The sequence below is a fragment of the Leptosomus discolor genome, chromosome 9 (genome assembly GCF_034619465.1).
Source record: "Leptosomus discolor isolate bLepDis1 chromosome 9, bLepDis1.hap2, whole genome shotgun sequence".
NCBI classification, from domain to species: Eukaryota; Metazoa; Chordata; class Aves; order Leptosomiformes; family Leptosomidae; genus Leptosomus; species Leptosomus discolor.
The window spans coordinates 27,621,205-27,631,004 of NC_141399.1; positions in this window are offsets into that span (position 1 = coordinate 27,621,205).

Below are 9,800 nucleotides of genomic sequence, written 5' to 3' on the forward strand. Positions count from 1 at the left end.
ACAAGGAAAATCCACAGGAAAGAAAAAAAAAAAAACCCAAACCACAAACCACAGAGGGCATCTCAAATCTGCACGGCACATGTGCAGGGAATTTGCTGTTGGTCATTAAGGAAGTAGGCCCGTTCTGTGCCTGCCCTCCTGATATGCCCAGGGAACACAGCAGGCTCAGAAATAGGGTACGACAGGCATAATAAGAAACACTCAGCCCAGAAAATCATGTTACTGCATCCAGCCCACCCGAGCAGCGAGGCCTCGTAGGGCTGGGCATGCAGGCACGTTTCCAGAGCCCACAGAGGGACTGCAGCTAATGCCAGACAAGGAGGGTGGTACAAATGATGGGGTAAAAACGTCATGCCTACTTCCCCATCCACAGCACAGGGACGACCTGAGGGCTGAGCTATCATGACCAGAGCTGATCCTGTTCTATCCCTGACCCCCATCACCTCTGCACATCATTCCCCTCCACCTCCTCCTGCCTCACCAGGCACTGACAGAAACACACCCGATGGGAGCATGACACTGCTGCGTTGTCCCCTGAATAGCTGCCAAAGCCTAAGAAACATAAGGGGTATCAAGGGACAGAAATACAGATGAGGTACCCAGAGATCCCGAGCTCTGCTCTGCCCCACCACCGCTGGAGCTGACTCTGCAGCACTTGCCTCAGCTGCCCAGCTCTGCCTCTGGCTCCAGAAGAAAACCATCATTCATCTAATACTCCTTGCAGCAATGCTCCTCCTTCAGCAGAGAACTGACCTTTGCCTAAAAGCAACATCCCAGGGGTGCAATGACAGCCCAGGACTCTCCAAAATTGCATGTCCAAGTGGGATCTCGAAGGTGCTTCAGACCCACCACTCTGCCTGACATTGCCGGAAGGCAAACTGCCTAGTGCAAATCTTCTGCTCAGGTTCCTTTGGGTACCATGGGTTAGGATAAAGCCACATTATTAATGACTGTCATATCTAATTTGTATGACTGGAAGCTACAGGCAGCTTCCAGTCTTTATGATAGTGCCCACAACTCCCTGCAGAGCCACTTCAACCAACCTGTCATTGTTTTCCCTCTGCAGAAACACCACAGCCCTGCCAGTGGTGGCTTACCAGCTGACTTCCCGACTCAAGAGCTTCCTTGGGGCTGCAGCTGCACGCTGCTGTGGGCACTGCTGCTCCACCAGCTCCTCCAGCCAAGCAGTTTCACAGCACCAGGCAGCGCCACTCTGTAGCCTGCAGCTGCCTGGCTGGGCTGTGCACACCAGTCACTGCAAAATTAGGGCTGAATTCACCATCCACTTTGTGGAGTGGTTACACACCCAGTGTAACCACCTTGTCCTGGCACAATGAGGAATCTCTTTTTACAAAACATAGCCAAAAATCAGCTTCTTGCTACACCTCCTCAAAATTATGTTATGATGATATTCCTTTGGGTTTTGTTTAATCTCATCTATGGTTCTTTTAATAGCTTTTAAAACCCATGGAAATCTGAAGACAAAAACCATAAGCTAAGATAGAATTCAAGGTCCAAGTACATGTCCTTAACATAAATAAAATGATGCTACAGGGCTTGCAACTGTCTCCAATTATGAGTTTTATAAAGCATCAGGCACAGAGGTGAATTACGTTAGCGATAGCCAAGTATATCCAGATATGGAGATGCACGGTCAAGACCCAGCAGCCCTAATGTTACCCTGGAGAGCCACAATGCCTTAACACTCAAATCCAGATCATGGTATTTTAACATTTGTAATTCCACATTTGGTTCTACAATTTTATTAAGACTTTTTTCCCCTTCATCTGCCTGTGTCCCTGCAGCACAGAATAAAAGCACCCAAACAATCTCAGCAACATGCTCCTAAGCCTTCCCGTGTTTAGTTTGATTTTAAATTACAAACCGAAAACCCAATGCAAACCCTAAATCTGAAATTCCCTGGGTTTCAAATGCCTCATTTGGGATGATTACAATACCCCTGTAGCACATCTTATACCCTCATATTGCTGTTCTGTGCTCTGTGCTTTCTGCTGTAACTTCATGTTAACATAACATTTAGGATGGGAATTTAGCCTTAATTTAATATTGACAGACTGCCACGAAAACCCGAGCTCAGCCCCCTTCACCGAGGGCTGTTGCATATGCCTTGCATCGCTGCCTGCTGCCTCAACAGCTCTTAAGCTTCTCCTTGGTCTTTCAAAGCATGCAAAATAACTGGGAGATCCAACAAAGGACATTTCATTCAGGAAAGCACATCCTACGGGAGGTAAGAGCAAAACTTCTCCAGTTTTGCCACCTACAGCACTCCTGTTCTTCCCTCCAGCAGCAAAGCCAAATGCGTCCCCCAGCAAAGACAGCTGCTGCCTCCCTGCAGGGCTGCACCAGGAGGAGCTACGCCTGCCAACTGGAAGTGAAACTGGGCCGGGCTGGGCATATACGGCCAAACTGGGGATGTTCAGACAAGCGCACAGCAAGGAGCCAGGGGGACAAAGACACCACAGGCACCCCAGGGCGCTCTGCCAGACTGCTAGTGGGGCAAGTGGAGGAAGGGAGGCTGCTAGCTGTTAGGGATGTTATTCATGTGCTTTGGAAAACAAATGCTCCATCGGTATTTCCACAGCCATACTGTCTGCCAGACAGCTCCCTCCTCGACAAGGAGATGCTCTCCATGGAAACCTGGCTGGGTGGGATCCTCTGGAAGCCTCCCTCGCAGGTGCACAGTCAGGCGTCTCAACACCAGCCAGATGAGCCAGAAACACACCTTACCTGGAGGGCAGCTGGAGAGATGCTAGCAGGCAGCCTGCCCTCATATTGGACCCTTCATCGGGGTCCAGCCTCCTGCCCTTGAGCGCTCAGACTGACCCAACCCCAAGCTCCTCATGTTGATGCTGTGGCTCTGTGTCCCGTGTGGTCAAGAGCCAGGACAGACTGGGACCTCAAACCACCCGACTGGCACAGGTGGATGATATCTTCCCAACAGCAAGTGGATGGGATGTCCCATTGCACCCTCCAGCCACTCTGCCTTGTGCAGCTCTTCTCACCATCTGACCCTGTTGTATCATGGTGTTTCATGTGGGCCAGCCCACGCACCCCAGCACTGACATGCAGCTGGCAACCAGCATGAGAAACCTCTGCCTCGTCTTCCCCAGAGTGAGTGAGCTCCAAACCTTTCCACTAGCCTGTGCTCGGGGACCTCAGGCTGATGCTCAGCTCTCAGACAGCAGCACCTGCCAGATGTGCTCCCCACCCTGCCAGCTGCTCTTCTCCACCGGGCAGTGACCCTGGCTTCCACCAACCCCCAGTCTCATCCCACCTGGCCTGCAATGCTGCAGAAACCCCATAGGAAACGCTGAGGAGTGCAGAAGCTGAAGCACAACTGGACTGACATGCTTGTGTCTGTGTGTCCTGGCAGCTCCTGAAGAGCATCACTCTGCCAGCAGGTCTCAGCTTGCACCCTCTGATGCTTGTGGCCTGGGTTGATGCTTGAGGATAATACTACAGAGCAAAGTTGGTGGTTACATGCTATGAATTGTGCCCAGTGGGTCCTTCTGACCCACCCCAGGTTACCCATCCATGCCACAGGCAGATGTTTCCTGGTCCCACAGCACTGTGGGAGCAATTCCCAGGACTTCAGGTCCATCACAGAGCTAGTGCACAGTAATAGATGGTTACCAGTAGCTTGCCAATACACTGAAAGGGGACAAGCAGGGTTTCAGAATGGTCTGTCCTGCTGTTGCTACTGCTCTGCTTTTCCATGAATGACCTAAATGACAGAATAGAGTATGTTTTAAAATCTGCACATGACACACAGCTCTTTGGAGGCCAGGATGGGAATTTGACATGCTCTTGACAGACTGGGGAAAGGGCTGAGAGATGATGGGCAGGGCTGTAAGTCATTGGGAGGTAAAAAACTGCACAAACAGATCATGGAAGAAAAGACAGCAGTGTTTCTGCCAGAAGGGTCATAAGGGCTACAGGGGAGTACAAATTGAATGTGAGCCAGCATGTCATTGCTGCAAAAAAAGGCAAATACGGTAGGATGTGTGAAAGGCCAGCTTATAACGACACGTGAAGTAATTACTCTGCTCTCCTTTCAGCTCATAAAGGCACATCAAGTAATTATACTGTCCTCCTCCAGAGAACCAGTTCATTCACCGAGAGATTTGAACCAATGGAGAGAGGCCACAGGAGAGCAGCAAGACCACCAAAAAGCCTTGGACAAAAGCTAGTCTAGACAAGACAAGCCTGAGGATGCAGTTTCTTAACATGTAAAGTCCATCACAAAAAAAAATCAGGACAGTCTGACATTGAACTTCATACCAGGTAGGAGACACATTCATATTAAGAAAAGAGAGTCAAGTGTACACCAGGGAAATGTAAAGCGTCCCATGCATATCTGCAAAGGATGCAACATGGCAGATGGGTGGACAAAGTGACCCCTCAGCACCCCCTCCAGCCCAGTCTCCTACACTTCTCACCAACCCTGGCTGGCAGCTCTGTCCCTGCCCTCATTCATTCAGCATTTGCCACCATGTGGGCAAACTACAGCCGGCTTGGCCACGAAGCCTTCAGCATTTAGGACACTGACAGAAAGAACACTTAGGAAGCTTCCCAGCATGGTGGAGCCCATCATGTCTGTTCTCCACTCTGCACACACACCAGAGGCCAGTGTTGCCCATCTCACTCTCTTCCTAGAGGCACGTCTGCAGCACCTCCGATGTCTAGGCACCACAGTCACTCCGATGGGACAGAACGAAAAACAGTCACAAACCTCATCCTCATTTTCTTCAGGTGCAAGATACACCCTTGTGTCTTGCCTTTCCTAACTTCTACCCACCAATATTTAAAGCAACCTGAATGTCAGAAGCCTATGAGACACTCCACTGCATATCCTTTGCCCTGGGGAGAGGATGAAAGACCACGTGAGAAGTGTCAGTTAAGTTCCTCAGTGCTGCAAGAACATATGTGGGACAGAAGCTCTTTGACAACTCTCAGACACGTGCCAAGATCCTCGAGAGCTCTCATTCAGAACAGAAGAATGTTACCCAAAATCCCTAGAAACAGACAATTTCAAGTGCCATTTCTGTTGTTGTGCCAATGGCCTCCTGTTGCAATATGGCCTGTCCCCGGTTGCTACATGGCCTTTAAAGAGTCCTTCATGAAGGACTCAAGCCTGTCTTGCGAAGGACACCAGGGGCAAAGCAGACCTTTCCCTTGTCGACACTTCAGCCTTTCCAGACATTTTTTTGGTGTTGAATGCCAGCACACTGTTCAATGCCCGGCTCCAGAAGGCACACTACCCAGAAGGTGAGATATCCTGGCTCACTTCCAACTCCTGTTTAGCATTGAAAGCTCCAAAAATCCAGGTTTCTCAGTGTCACTGAGCTGAGACTGGTGATGCTGCTGAAGGACAGCACTGCAGCAGGGATGGTGCTGGGGTCAGCACCCAATACTGTTGATGCAAGTAGAGGGTGGCCTGCATAGAGGACCCAAGGACAACCATGCTTGAAAGCCTGGGCTCTTTTGGAGTGGGCTACATGCTCAGCTTGAGGTGGTCTAGATTTCAACTAACCTTCCCGCTCAGTGCTTCCCAGAAGTCTGGCAGGAAGCTGAGGCAGGGCCATGTGGCACAGCCAGCAGCTGCTGTGTGAGCAAGGGGCCCTGCTGGGACAGACTTCTGGCTGTGAAGAGAGCAGTGGCTGCAGCCTCTTGGTGGGCTGCTGGGCTCCCACGTGGCTCAGGGAATAGCTGTTGGAAGTAGGCCATTTAGTGCCACGTTCTGGCTAGAAATAATCTGGATTATTTCATGTTACGGCTTCCCTGACCCCAGCATGAAGAAACAGCAGCAGCTTTTCTCTCCCTCACCTTGCTGCTTGCACAATTTCCATTTACAAATGCTTCCCTGCAGGGGCAGAGGTTAATGAGAACCACTGTCTAAACAGCAAACACACTGCCCTGGCCTTCGTGTGGGTATACACGTGCTCGCTCCCCAGCCAGAACAACTGGCAGAAAAAGAAGAGAGCCTGACCCAGCCTGAAAGATGAAAGAGCCGCGGAGGAGACTCCAGAAGCCCCTGCGATGGATGGGGTTGCCGCACACGCCGAAACAGCTGGATGCGGCATCCCCCTATCCCGGCCCGAACGCGCCTGCTCCGGCCTGGCAAGGCCCACAACCACGGGGCAGTGCTGCGTGCCGTTCCCCGAAGGACGCGGGGGGGGGGGGGGGGGGGGGGAGGTGCAGGCTGCCCAGCGCCCCCAGGCCTGCCGCCACGTCGGTCCCCGCCCGCTCCGACCCCCGGGCAGCGGAGGTGTAACCGGCGCGTCCCCGCCACCGCCCCCGGGGCCGGCCGGGAGCTGTCCCTTCAGCACCGCGCCGCGCCGCGCCCGCCACCCCTCCCGCCCCGGAGAAGGGGCGGTTCTTCCCGCGCAGAGCCGCGGCGCAGCCCCGCAGCTCCGGTCGGCTGCCAGGCACGGGGGACTCGCAGGAAAAGCGCTCGGGCTCCAGCGGGCCGTTTGGCTGGCAGCTCGAGGGGAGGCGGGACGTGCGAGGCTATCCGCCAAGCAGACGCCGCATCACCTAGACGTCACGGGGTGACCTCATGGTTCTCTACAGTTCCCTGAGGAGACGGAGGTGCCGATCTCTTCTCCCTGGTGTCCAGTGATAGGGCACGTGGGAAAGGTGCAAAGCTGTGCAGGGGAGGTTTAGAGTCGACATTACGAAGCATTTTTTTACCGAGAGGGTGGTCAAACACTGTAACAGGCTTCCTAGAGAGGTGGTTGATGCCCCAAGCCTGTCAGTGTTTGAGAGGCATTTGGACAATGCCTGTAATTACATGCTTTAACTTGTGGTCAGGCAGTTGGACTAGACGATTGCTGTAGGCCACTTCCAACTGAAATATTCCATTCTACTCTATTCTAGAGGAAACAGCACTTTGTAAACAGCAGAATTACTCCAGAGCTCACTGGAGTGACTGACAATGCAAAAGTGCATCCGTAGAACCCTGGAATTTCCAGACATCTATTCAGGAGCAAACTGACAGACAATCTGCTTTCAGCAAGCCCTTGGCACCAGCACAAAGTTCAGGCCAAGACAGCTCACTCGCTCTCCAACACATCACAAACAAACACCAGGGACCTACTTTAAGGCAATATAAGCTCACTCACAAATCTGAGATCAACACTCCGCAGCTAGAGACTGGAGTGCAAATCTCACCCAGCAAAGAGAGAGCTATCTGCACAAGACGCATTCCCTCACTTCCTTCTCCAGCTTCAGTGAGCCGCGTGTTGACATTATCCCAGCTGCTCATCACCATCCCCCTCACATCTGCCAGAGTAATGGCTCCTAAGTCCTCTCCCAAACAACCACATCAGAGACTACCATGGCTCGCAGGGCCCCCGGTTTTTAAGTTAACATGGATCATTATGACTGAACCATGTCAGGGAGCAATTACACAGGCACAAGGCTCTTTTCGGAGCAACAAGCTTCCGAAACTCTAAGTTCAAACACATTTGTATTTTGTATGTTAGCAAAAGCAGGTTTGAAATTTAATAGAGAAAGAAGACTTCAGTGACCCAAAGAGGCTGGCTCAATGCAATGACACCTCCATTTCTGAAATGCCCCAAACTAAGCAGCAAGTATGAAACCCAGCTGCTGATGGAACATCCTTCCCCAAAACTCTCTCATACCCCAGTCCCTCAAGCTCCTTTCTGGGCACACAGCCATGCAAAGGGCACGGACCCCCTCCAACCGACCAGGCCACAGGCAATTTGCACAAAGTCCTGTCCTACCCAGACCACCACCTGTGCTAATAAGGGGTCAAGATGTCTTGCACACGCTCCAAGGAAAGCTGAGAAAACATCGGTGCCTGCAGGCAGGCTGAGTGCATGCGCAACCAATGCTTTCCATGGACTAGCATGGACTGGAGGAGGTTCTATAAATGTAAGGAGGTGGGCTGGTCAGAGAGGAACCCACTGCAGCTTAAAATACAGACTTCCTGCAAATGGGACTAGAGAGGGTGGGCAAGAGTACTTTGAATGGGAACAGCTAAATGCAGAATAAGTTGTCAATGTTTCATTTTTACTGACTCAAAGCAGGAAGTCAAAACCACTTAATCACAGGTTGTAATCCAGACTGTGGCTGTAAGAACCTCTGATTTCAGTAGCAGAGCTGATAAAGGATTGTTTCCTTTACCGACACCTGCCCCAACCACCTATATCTGCCTGACATCACTGCCCACTGTTCTGCATCAGCTGAGCAAAGTTTTGCAGGGCAGAATTGTAAACCAGGTCATGATCCAGGCTAAAGGTAATGAAACACAGAGCAAAGAACAAAGACGAGGAAAACAGTTGGAGACAAGCAGGAACTAACCTTTCCACAGAAGCTGAAACACCACATAATTAATCAGTTTTCCTGCGCAGAGATAAGGTTACAAGTTATCTGGCAGTGTACAAGCACCATCTTTTTGCATCACCTGTTACCACCCTAGCTTGTACCATGGGACACCAACCCAGCCACCAGGTCTTTGAAGCAGAGCGGGTCTAGGGAGATGGCAAAACCCTGTGCAAAGTGGGGTGTGGGCCATCCTGACAGAGCCAGCCCTCCAGGGTCACAATGCAGGCAGCAGGGCCATGCATGCTCCCTCACAGTGCTAGAAAGCCCAAGCATTGCAGTCCAGCACCAAGTAATTTCCTCACTGCAGGGTCCTTGGTGGCAATGCTCAGGAAAGCTGTTTCAGGAGATGTTTAAGCTACCATCACCTTCACTGTCCACACTACCTACACCTTGTAACAAGAGTCCCTACTTCCAGGTGAAACACCGGGCAGGCCCTGCACAGACCCAGGCACCCAGAGCCCGAGATGTGGGGCTGTGCCACCCCATGGCCCCTCGTTTCCCACAACTAGGAGAGCTGTAGGTCCCATCCTGTGCTGGAGAGACATCCCAGCAGAACTGCCACCCATCACCCTACTTGGAGAGGTGAGTGTCTCAGCACATCCCACCTGCCCATCCCACCTGCCACAAGCTGCTGCGTTGTGTGTTAGTGCCAGTGGCCCTGACCAAAGACCAGACATGATTTTCTGCCCATATTGCAAGTGTCAAGCGGGGTCAGGAGAGCAGCACTTTCTCTGGCCAGCAAGGAACACCTAGACAGGCTGATCATCCCGGCATCACCATGCTGGTGCACCTTCCAGGCTTGATGGCATCAGCAGTGACCCACTGCTCCGTGACACTGTGGCTTGCCTGGGAACACAGCTGGCCCTGGTGGCAGCCACCACTGAGAACCAGGGCACTGCTCAGTCTCAGCTGTGCCATGGCTGGCCTGGGTGACCATGCTGCCCTCCTCACAGCACTGGTCTCTTCTTCTGCAACAGAGGGCTGCTCTCTGCAAAGCGCTCAGAGGAGGGAGACCCAGAAAGCTCTGGACTGGGGCAGAAGGAAGGGAGTTGTGACTGCTGGTAGCAATGCACATGGAGGACAGAGCATGGGCCAGTGCAAGCTGCATTTGCCAACGTTACAATGTTCGTTTCCTCTGCTCCCATCAGCAAGCAGGACACACTGGAAACGTCAGGAAGGGAAGGTCTGAATGCGGAGGTTGGAAAATGCCATCGCTGCTGGAAGCACCACGAACTCCTCTGTCTACAACACCTGTGCTCCCCGCAGCCCAGCTTGCAAGCTGCTGGTGGCAGAAAGCACCAGGGCCCTCGCCTCTACAGGGCAGGCGGGACCAGACCCAGGGCAGCACCTCTCGGCAGGACTCCTGCCAGCAGCTGGGGCTGCATATCCAGAGCCAACATGACACAGCGTCAAGCAGCCACGTCCTG